Source organism: Diadema antillarum, unplaced genomic scaffold (assembly GCF_040938485.1).
Source record: "Diadema antillarum isolate AM-2024a unplaced genomic scaffold, OU_Dant_1.0 seq00000978_RagTag, whole genome shotgun sequence".
Classification (NCBI taxonomy): domain Eukaryota; kingdom Metazoa; phylum Echinodermata; class Echinoidea; order Diadematoida; family Diadematidae; genus Diadema; species Diadema antillarum.
In genome coordinates, this window is record NW_027271818.1 from 326,707 (window position 1) to 338,464 (window position 11,758).

Below are 11,758 nucleotides of genomic sequence, written 5' to 3' on the forward strand. Positions count from 1 at the left end.
TGCGCTTGAGGTGCACCAGTTCTACCCCCTCGTGAAAGTACAATGTTCTGAGTATATCGCCCAGTTTCTGTGCCTCGTGTACGCGCCTCCTTGCACCATCTTGGAAGAGCCGATCCCCCCGTGCAAGTCGCTATGCGAGAAAGTCCGAGGGCCCTGCGAGGAGCTGATGAACCGTTTCGGCTTCCCTTGGCCCACTTCGCTCGACTGCGATTCGTTTCCCAGTGGCGGATTGTGTCTCGAATAGACAGAATAAGTTTGATCGCATGCAAACTTGTCACCATGTGTACAAAATTAATCACAAGAAAGGAGCGACACAGCGTCTTGGTGTCAAGTGTTGGTACTGTTTCATTGGCTCCGTTTTATTTTCCATCTCAGCTCCGCGCATGTAGGAAGTTAATGGTGATGATGAGACCACTATACCCCAGATCTGAAGTCATAAATCGGACCAAGGACTCTCAACTTTCCGGAAGTCGACAGTACATGATGAGGGACGTACACTATCATAGACCGGGAGCGATCGAAGGAAACAATAATTATAACTTGTGAGATACAATCCATCTCCTCGCTGTTCTAGCGGTGTCGTAAGAGTAGGAATAGCCTACAAAGTGTGTAACTCTGTATTTGGCTAAACTTAGTGCAGAACTGAAAAATAGTTTCAACTCTTTCCTCGGTTCCTTACATGTTATCATTTTTGTCAGAACTTAAATGACTGAAAAGGCCACCGCAAACTCTACGACTCTCAGTCGCACGACTGACAGACTTTGGATCTGAAATAAACAAGCGTGTTTATTCTGAGGCTGGTGTGATTTATTTCGGATCCAAAGTCGGTCGGTCGTACCACCAAAATCTGAACCAGACGAAAGAAATTGTTTTGAAAGTGGTCAATACATCGCAATTCACGGATAAAAGTATTTGGACAGTGTACAAATGGGGCTATCATACATTTGTGTTGTGCTCGTGTACCGCACAATGTGTGCCATCATAATAATGTAGATGGAGAGAACAAGTGTATATTGTTGAATATTTAGTGATACGAAGAGTAAATTGTCACCATGATTGACCTTAAGAAAGAAACAACCGCGTGTGTTGTTTTCTCAGAACAGGACAACCTTTGATTTCATTATATCTTCATTGTTTCTTCTGTCAATCTCCACACAGACATTCATCTATTTTTTGGTGATATGACATTGCGATAGAAATATGGTTTATATTATTATTGTCATCTGCCGCAAGCATAACAAGCAAGTAAGATAATATTGCTATCTCCTCACAAGTGCCCGACTATTCTATTCATGCAAATATCTCAAGATCATTCTTTGAGTCAAAAATTAAGCATCATGACCCCCCTCCACTTCATAAAGTCGTTATTACAAATCAGAACAACCATATGTAACTTGGTATGTATAGCGTCTTCTCTGGAATATTCTGTTATAAAAGAAAGACACTAAATAAGGAAAATGTTTGTTTTGCAATCGCTTTAAGGCTCGTAAGTCCATAAGTAAGTCATCAGCACTCATCTGCATGGTCTACATTCGTATGGGACTTCGACCAATATCAGTCCTTCTCTTTAAGAAAATACAAAAAACAAAACCATATGAAGTTATCACAACCCAACTCTCTATCATTGTCTGACTGTATCAATAATCATATTAATTCTTACCCGAATTTAAAGAAACTTGCGCTGCTGCTTTTTGACAGACTGGTATCATCAATGTCTGCTGGATACTAGTGGATTTACGCCTTGTGATAAAGTACCGTAGAAGTGATGGCATTACTAAAATTTGAAAAGTTGTCGATTATTATCATAAGATATTCTTCTTGCAAAGGAAATTATTTAGTAAGAGCATGTCGTTATTTCTCTTCTTTTTCTTCCCCTCTAAAACATGATGTGTTTTTGTCAATCCCTGTTCTTAGTTAAGTGACTTAATGGATATCATAATCTATAGATAGAGGAGTGAATATCTGTATCGGTAATTGATCACAAAGACGGTTCATGAATGAGTGATTAACAAAACATTGCAAGCTCTCCAATAAATCATTGAAATACAACTATTCCAATTAATGCGTGTTGTTGTGTTTTTTAATGTTGTGGACCTATTTTAGCTTGAATCTCAATGTGCAAACCATATTCACGTTAACACTTCTTATTTCGATTGATCCTGTGTACATGCTTGGCTAGTGATGAAAATCTCAAAATGTTCCAATTATGGTACAGTGTAGTTAGAAACGTTCTCCTTTATGTTTCTGAAGTGTTTTGCTTCGTTTTTGTTATCTCTAGTGTTTTTTTTTTCTCTCTCTTTTTTTTTTTGGGGGGGGGGGGTGGGGATCTTGTGGATAATGGCTAATTCACTTTCCATCATCAAACAGAAGACTGGCCCTGTTTAGGTACACTGGTATAGCGATATAGTACGAAATGAACAATCTCACATCGATTCCATTTAGCATTTAGCACCACGTTGCAAAACTCTCAAACTGAAGTGTGCGTTTGTGCGCCGTCAGTGGTTGGAATGTGTGTGTGTGTGCGTGTTTGCGTGTGTGCTTGCGTGTGTGTGTGTGTGTGTGTGTGTGTGTGTGTGTGTGTGTGATGAAACCGTTCAGACGGAATCTCTATGTCAAGAACATGAAATAATCTACCTCTGAGGGAAAAGATGCAGATTTTTATTTTTTTTGTACATGGATGTTTTGTTTATTCTTGTTTTGTATGCCCATGATTTTTGTCATGGCTATTACTCAAGAATCAGAGAATGTGTGGAGTGTTGGCGCCGCACTTGTCAGTCAGTCGCATGCAACAAGAGTGACGGTGCTGCTCGTCTAGCAAGCTATGCTTCAGGGTTTCTAGTCTCAACACACTGTAAACGGTAAGTGCTATTGAGGCGTAAACAGACAATCACTCGTCCGTTGGGAGTAATGGAAACGGAAGTCGTTGTGAGGGATTTATATTTGCATTGGACATAAGGGGGAAATCTCTGGATAAAGTGATATCACATTATGACTGAGCGTGGGAAAAGAATGGTCTCATCTGGTGGAAAGACTGACCTATATAGAGCAAAACAAGAGGTTCATGGACGAAAGACACACGCAGTGCAATCTGCCATTTTGTATAACGCGCAATAACACACTTCTCGAAGAAAAACACGAAAAACAAAATAAGATAAGATCAAGATAAAATAAAATAAATAAAATAAAGTAAAATAAAATGAAATAAAATAAAATGAAATAAAATGAAATTAGATAACATTTCACAGAGTAACAAATGCAAAAATGCCACATGTGATACACTGTTGAGGCAAGGGTTGAAGGCTACAATTCTCCTGCATTTGCTCTTGATATCTTTATACACAAAACAGAAAACGACTTTACATATAGATCAACTTGGAAGTACAGTGTAGGCCTATAAACTTGAAACCTTCACAATATGATTCACCAATACGGGCATTTATGGAAAGAGGAAACAATTTCTGTTTCAGAACATTACACAGTCGCTGATTTCTTTATAATCGTTTAACTCGTAACACGAAACTGTTATCACAAAAAATGATATCATGTCACTGTTCGATACATACTGTCATAATAACGCATGTAATTATAATGTCACAATATCGGCCCTAATGAATATCACTGAAATTGTAGAAAATAGCCATAGGCTGTGTACTACCATAATGTATAGTGATTGATGATACTGCTAGAAAAAAAAAGGAGTTGTAAATGATGTGTCATACAGAGAATAAATAACTCGCATCAAATCAAATCAAATTATCATGATCATCACCATCATCACATAAATGCATTGCATGATGATCATCATTTTCAAAACTGTAACATTTATTTGTTATTGTTTCTAATGATGTCATAATCTTTGCAATAATTGCAGAGGATAATTGGTGATCAAATGATCATTATTAAAAGAGGAGTGACGTAAGCGGGAGGGAAAACGCATTATATAAAAATGAGAGAAGAATGTAAAAAAAACACATGAGAGTAAACCAACGTTATCTCTCAAGACTCGATCTTTTAATCAATGGATAACACTTGAATTTATTCATTGAATGACATCTAAAACTAGAATCTAAATATTGTGCATGCACGCTCTCGATGATGAAACAAGAAAAGTGAAATATTCATTGTGGGTGGGATGAGATGTATATCTGACTTTTAAGGGACTCCTTCATAGGCCATGATTCATGACACAAATATAGCACAATTTATACATTTTCAGATATATCTTTCCTAAAAAGTAATTTTTGCAGGTAACAAATTTCTCCTCACGTGGACTAGACTATGTCTTGAATAGAAGGGCATGCCCGGTCACGTTCTCTCATCTTCAGTTGCATTTTGACTCCACCCACCTATTCCAGTCGCTATGGGGTCACCACCCATTAAGTCTCGTCGAATAATCATCACCGGGGGCTGTGACACAAAATTTAATTACACATTACTCTTGAAGATATCATAACAGTCTTTTTTTTAACTTTGTTTGTCTCTAGTCTATATTAAAGAATACTTGTAAAGATAACCAACCCCTCCCATAAAAGATTACACTGTCTATAGAATATAGAAGACATGCCCAGTCACGTTAATTCTCATTACCATGTGACTCCCACCCACTGGCAGTGCATGGCGTCACTTCTCAACAGCTTCTGGAAGAGGGCGTGTCACTCTTATGAAATATTTGTTTTATTCTCCCATGATGTTCATAAAAGCATCGTGCCTGCTGCAAGGTGCAACAATCACTTTAATGTTGTGAAACAGAGACTGTTTTGCTAATTTTGGTGGATTCTTGAAATCTATTACGCTTCCCCCGAATTACTGAAAAAGAATATTATTTCAACCAGGCGACACGTCTCTTCCAACTGGGTGAAGATGCAGCGGATTCAAAGAAGGAAAGGACTGTTCTTTGGTGATCGTCGAGTAAAGTTGACGGTGATTTGGTCGCTGCTGATCATAACCCCGAGTCGAGTTAGCTCTTGTGGCGACGCGGACACTGTCGTCACCACTCCCGGTACCACCCCTGCCAATCTTCAGCGGCTCGCCTGCCAACCGCTGTTCATTCCTCAGTGCGTCGATACCGGCATCTACAACGAGTCGGCGCTTCCCAATTTGCTGGGGCACGAGACACCGCAGGAAGCCATGCTGTACTTTCACGAATTCCAGCCGCTGATCCAGTACGGATGTTCCGACGATTTAACCATCCTCCTCTGCTCGGTGTTCGCGCCCGTCTGTACGGGGTCGGGAACGCTGGTCCCGCCGTGTCGGTCCCTCTGCGAGAGCGTCAGGGATGGCGGTTGCTTGGACGTCCTAGCAAGTTTCAGCTTCCCGTGGCCCGAGAGTCTTGCCTGCGAGCGGTACCCGGCTGAAGGGCCATGCTTCGACGGAACCTGCAAATGGCAACAGAACCTGTAGGCATTCGCTGCTCGCCCTGGAAATGAAAGTGTTACATCATCAGCGATTGATCTCCAGACATTTCATTATCATGACAGATTCTCACTGTGATATATTTCGCCACATGAGCCCCAGTCAATTGTTCACTTTCATTGTTCATAATGTTTAGACCTGTTGGAGGCATTACTTCTCTATAGTCATAAAAAACCCATTGGTGCAAACAAAACTGAAGAGTATGCCTACATTGCTGTTCAGACTTTTACAGGGACCAGTATGAGTTGGGTTAGCATGAAAGAGGTGCCTTGGATTTCAAAAAAAATAAAAAAAAATAAAAAAATAAATGTAACCTTTATAATGTGCAACATCTCCATTTTTTGATAACTTCATAATTTGTTTTGGTTCCTAACATGAAACTAACCGTCTGCTACTTCCTTTAGCATCTCTTTGCAATTCAGACGACATTTAGAACATGAATTTGTGCGAGATGTATAGATTTCAGCATTACAAGATATAAACCATGGAATGCATTCCTGCTGTTCCTGCTCGTGAAAATCTTCCACATCGCTACCTTAGACCAAAAACCTGTTTGCCTACAACTCATCGTATCTCTCTTGAAAAAAAATACAACAACAAACAAAATTGATAGTTTTATTACTGAGTCGGAAAACCGAAGGTACTATAGCAAGGTTTGGTTCGGTATGCATAAAAACCGCTGTCATTGTCTGTGCATGGCAGGAATCTTGTGCATTATGATATAATGATTGCTTGGTCACGTAGAAGCCCGTTTCATAATTATTTCAGGTGTCGTATTACGTCGTTGATTCGATGAGATTATTAATGCATGTATACAAGTATGTCACAGGCCTTTGTTGGCTATTAAGAGTTATACGTCTTATTGTGTTGTTCTTGTTTTTGTTATACTGTATACTGCACTCCTTTATCTTTGGAGGCGTTGCATAACATTATGGCAATAAATTACAATCTGATGTCAGAAAACGAAAGTTTTAGTCCCGACTGAGAAGATGTACAATCCATGCACTGCACTTACTATAATTTCTCATGATACAGTGGACTCCCGCTATAACGAAGTCCTCGGGACCGGCAGTTTTCTTTCGTTATATCAAAATTTCGTTATAACGGCATAAATACTAGTAAACAATAAAGAGCATAGAGTGGATACACTGTTATGTTGCGATCTCATTTTTTTTTACTTCGTTGCAACCGGAATTCCGTTATAACCATGTTCGTTATATAACGGGAATGCATTGCTGTTATCAAATAATATTTATGACAGTTATTCGCTCATTGCTTGCTCGTCAGTGCGTATGTTTATGTGAATTTCGAGTGCGCTATCAATATAAACGACTACCGACGAAATCCATTGAATCCATCACGCATCTACAACCTCAACTTGGCATTTCTGAGTTGGTTTTGATAAATTATGATTAAAATAGGATGTATATATAAATATATATGCATGTATACACATATATATGCCCTATTATGTGTGTTTGTGTGTGTGAGTGTGTGTTTGTGATAAAAACATAAAATGGCATTAAAACGCTTCATCCTGGCGGGAAAGCGCATGGTTTAGAAAAAAGACACCATTTTTTTTTTTAACATGCATACGTACATACATGCATACATACATACAAATGTTGTTGTTGTTGTTGTTGTTGTTGTTGTTGTTGTTGTTGTTGTTGTTGTTGTAATTTGATTACTGAAACCGCACCGGTCTTACAATCGAGACTTAGTGGACAGTTCCAGCACATTTATTTTCATATCACAATATCATGACATTTCGATATATCATTAATATCAAAGAACAAAAATGAAACAATATACACTGTACAAAAAACAAAACATACTGGGGATTAACTAAAAAGTATTTCTGTATACGATATCTACATACACGATTATGAAAGACTGATTTTTAACGAGGCCTGAAGAAACCACATAAGCAGAGCTTGTAACTATTAACGGGTTCGCAGTATGAGATGAGACACAAACTGAGTATCCGAAGAAGGATGTATCTATAGGAGCTCAAAGGGATTGTAATATATAGTTTTGGTTGAGACCTAACTTCAGGATTATACTCTTTAAAAAATATCGAGTGAAAAAATTCACTCTTAAAGGAGTGAGTACAAAAAAGATTGAATTTAGAGTGAATTTTGAGTGAAAATGTTCATTTTCACTCGTTTTGGAGTGACGTCAGGGATCACTCCTAAATCTGCCAGTGATCCCTGAGGTCACTCCAAAATGAGTGAAAATGAACATTTTCACTGAAAATTCACTCCAATTTCACTCTAAATTCACTCTTTTTTTTGTACTCGCTCCTTTAAGAGTGAATATTTTCACTCGATTTTTTTTTAGAAAGTAACATTTTTGGGTGAGATAATGAAAAAAACTCTTACAAAAAATGAAAGAGCATGAAATTCCAAGAGGAATTAAATGCTTGGGTTTTGAAATGGCTGAGGTGCCCAAGATAGAGCAATCATATAATAAAAGGTGGGACCCACCTTTTATGATGATCGCTTTGTTTTAATTTGTTTTTGGATGTCTCAGCTATTCCAAAACATATTTTTAACAAAATAAACTTTGGATTCTTCTTAGAATGGCATGCTATATACTATTTCATATACAGGTACTTTTTTTGTATCTTGCAAAAAGTTAAAAGCCCAATTCTCATCTCCACCAATACTATACTATCCTTTAATGGCAAAGGTATACCCCAAGGGCAAAAAAGAAATAAAAGAAGACAGTATATAAGGAAAACTATAGGTGAAGAAGAAAAGCTAACACATCTATACACGATAAAAGTCATGTTCGTATAAGTAATGAGAAGAAGAGATTGACATGGAAACACTGGCGTAGCCAGGGGGGGGCGATGGGGGCGGTCGCCCCCCCTAAGATTTGGACCGGGGATTTGGGAGGCGGAAAAAAAAATGCGTGTATACTGTATGCATGCACATGAAGCGGGTCTCCTTTGCAACCTTTCATCAAATAAGATATTTTTTTGAATATTTCACTCAAAGTGTGCACCAGATCGTTGAATTTCAATTCAAAATATGCAAAATCTCTCGTGCTTGGGAGGGGGTATCCCCCTCCCAAACCCTCCCCCTCTGTGCCTCTTTCCCTAGCTTAGTACACTTTTTAGATTTACAAAAAAATTATGAATAATTCTGAGTGCACAAGACTTATCACATACCTTCCAAAAACTCAAGGTTCCCTCATGTATAAGGGGAATTTCCCCTTTTAATCGACCCTTTCCTCCCTCAGTCCCCTCCCCCCATCAGTTTTTTTTTTTTTTTGATTTCCCAAATGTTGATTCCATCAAATATGCGTATACGAGATATCTCAATTTCAACCTTAAAAAGGCAAAAGCTCCATCGGAAGGGAAAGGTGGAGATAACACTCGCCCACGCCTTCTCCCTGCTCACCCGCCCCTCCCCCCCCCCCTTCCGCCATGCATATAAGTAGACTGTGGCTATACCCAGATCGCTTTATTTCAATTCTAAAAACGCAAAAGCTCCGCGAGCGGGAGGCGGAATTCCCCTTCCCCTAAGCTCTACCTCACTAGACTTTATACACTGACACACAGATGGTGCACATTGGGAATAAGAGCTAAATTCCGTGATTTTAACACTTCGATGAAAAAGTATTGCACCAAAAATTTGCACCAGATCGCTGAATTTCAGGTCTGAAAACGCAAAATCCCCTTCGTGTGGGAGGGGATATGCCCCTATCTACAACCTCGTGTGCATGCTTTTTCTGTTTGATTGCTGAACAGACAGCGTTCATGATATTCAGTGTAAGAATTAATACAAGAAGTGTATTCAAATATAGGCAAATTGTTCAATAATAATCTACACTAAAATATACTGCAACCTCAAACAAGTGGGACTGCTTCAACTCGTTAAAACACGCAAAAACATGCATCAAATTGCACCATTTTGCAACATCAATATGCAAAAAGTTCTCACCGTGGGAGGGGGGACACCCCCCTCCCACACCCTCCCCCTCCGCCTTCGCTCGCTCCGCTCGCTCGGGTTCAGTCGCTTTCATGATATTCAGTGAAAAGAATTCATACAAGAAGATTATTAAAAAATGATACCATTTTATATGCAAATTGTTCAATAATAATCTACATCAAAATATACTGCTACCTTACACTAATGTTACTGTTTCACGTCGATAAAACGCGCAAAAACATGCATCAAACTGCATCATTTGCAACATCAAAATGCAAAAAGTTCTCACCGTGGGAGGGGGGACACACCCTCCCCTCTCCCTTCGCTCGCTCCGCTTGCTCGGGTTCAGTCGCGTTCATGATATTCAGTGAAAAGAATTAATACAAGAAGTGTATTTAAATCATACCATATTATAGGCAAATTGTTCAACGATAATCTACATCAAAATATACTGCTGCCTTACACTAATGTTACTGTTTCACGTCGATAAAACGCGCAAAAACATGCATCAAATTGCACCATTGCAACATCAAAATGCAAAAAGTTCTCACCGTGGGAGGGGGGACACCCCCTCCCACACCCTCCCCCTCCCCCTTCGCTCGCTCCGCTCGCTCGGGTTCAGTCGCGTTCATGATATTCAGTGAAAAGAATTAATACAAGAAGATTATTCAAATTGATACCATTTTATAGGCAAATTGTTCAATAATAATCTACATCAAAATATACTGCTACCTTACACTAATGTTACTGTTTCACGTCGATAAAACGCGCAAAAACATGCATCAAATTGCATCATTTGCAATATCAAAATGCAAAAAGTTCTCACCGTGGGAGGGGGGACACCCCCTCCCACACCCTCCCCTCTCCCTTCGCTCGCTCCGCTTGCTCGGGTTCAGTCGCGTTCATGATATTCAGTGAAAAGAATTAATACAAGAAGTGTATTTAAATCATACCATATCATAGGCAAATTGTTCAATGATAATCTACATCAAAATATACTGCAACCTTAAACAAGTGGGACTGTTTCAACTCGTTAAAACACGCAAAAACATTCATCAAGTTGCACCATTTGCAACATCAAAATGCAAAAAGTTCTCACCGTGGGAAAATGCAAAAAGTTCTCACCGTGGGAGGGGGTACACCCCCTCCCACACCCTCCCCTTCCTCCTTCGCTCGCTCCGCTCGCTCGGGTTCAGTCGCGTTCATGATATTCAGTGAAAAGAATTAATACAAGAAGATTATTTTAATGATACCATTTTATAGGCAAATTGTTCAATAATAATCTACATCAAAATATACTGCTACCTTACACTAATGTTACTGTTTCACGTCGATAAAACGCGCAAAAACATGCATCAAATTGCACCATTTGCAACATCAAAATGCAAAAAGTTCTCACCGTGGGAGGGGGGACACCCCCTCCCACACCGTCCCCTCCCCCCTCGCTCGCTCCGCTTGCTCGGGTTCAGTCGCGTTCATGATATTCAGTGAAAAGAATTAATACGAGAAGTGTATTTAAATTATACCATTTTATAGGCAAATTGTTCAATAATAATCTACATCAAAATAAACTGCTACCTTAAACAAGTGGGACTGTTTCACGTCGATAAACAGTCAGGCACAGGCGCAGAAAACTGCGCCTCCCGCCAGGCGCAGAAAACTGCTACTTTGGGGTTATCTGCCCGAGCGCCGAGCAAGTGTGCCCGCTACAATCGATTCTCGTAGTTTCCGCGAACAGTCGGTTCCATTGATATCGTCTGTGTACCAGGCGCTCGTTACTGCTTTTTACTGATTTGCAGTGCACTAAGTACTGTATGCAAGACAAATTGCCAAAACACGATAGTATGTTTGTGTATACTGCACTGTATCACCATAATTATATCGAAATACAGCATGCATCAGGCACATCCAGAGCCATACGCTCTCACCAACAAACACCATGCGCTATATAGGTCTCTCCACACTGACCATAGCTCATAAATCAAGAAATATATAGGCTAGTGAGATTGAGAATGAAGTAGGAGTCATTGGGATTACCTTGCTGTTACGATGTTACGCTGTTCTGCTTCCTTTGCAGAATCATCTGCAATTAACTCTGATAACTCATGTTTATTATGTGCTCTCTTGTATAACTCTGTCTCTCTGGAATCTAATCTAAAACTGCAATACCTATCGCATAGCCCCTGCCTCTGTGCTTTGCCCACGGTCAGTTCAAGACCAGGGAGGTACGAGCTGTAGGCCCCACAGAGAGCCTGGCCGCACTTTCACAACACTTTCCTTGTTTTAAACTGCTGCCCTATGTTTACTCAACAGAGATAAGAACCCAACCTGCCGGGGATAGTACCACAGAGAAGAGAGAGGGGGAAAGAGATGATGCGTTGAGAGATGGAAGGTGGCTGTGCTGGGGG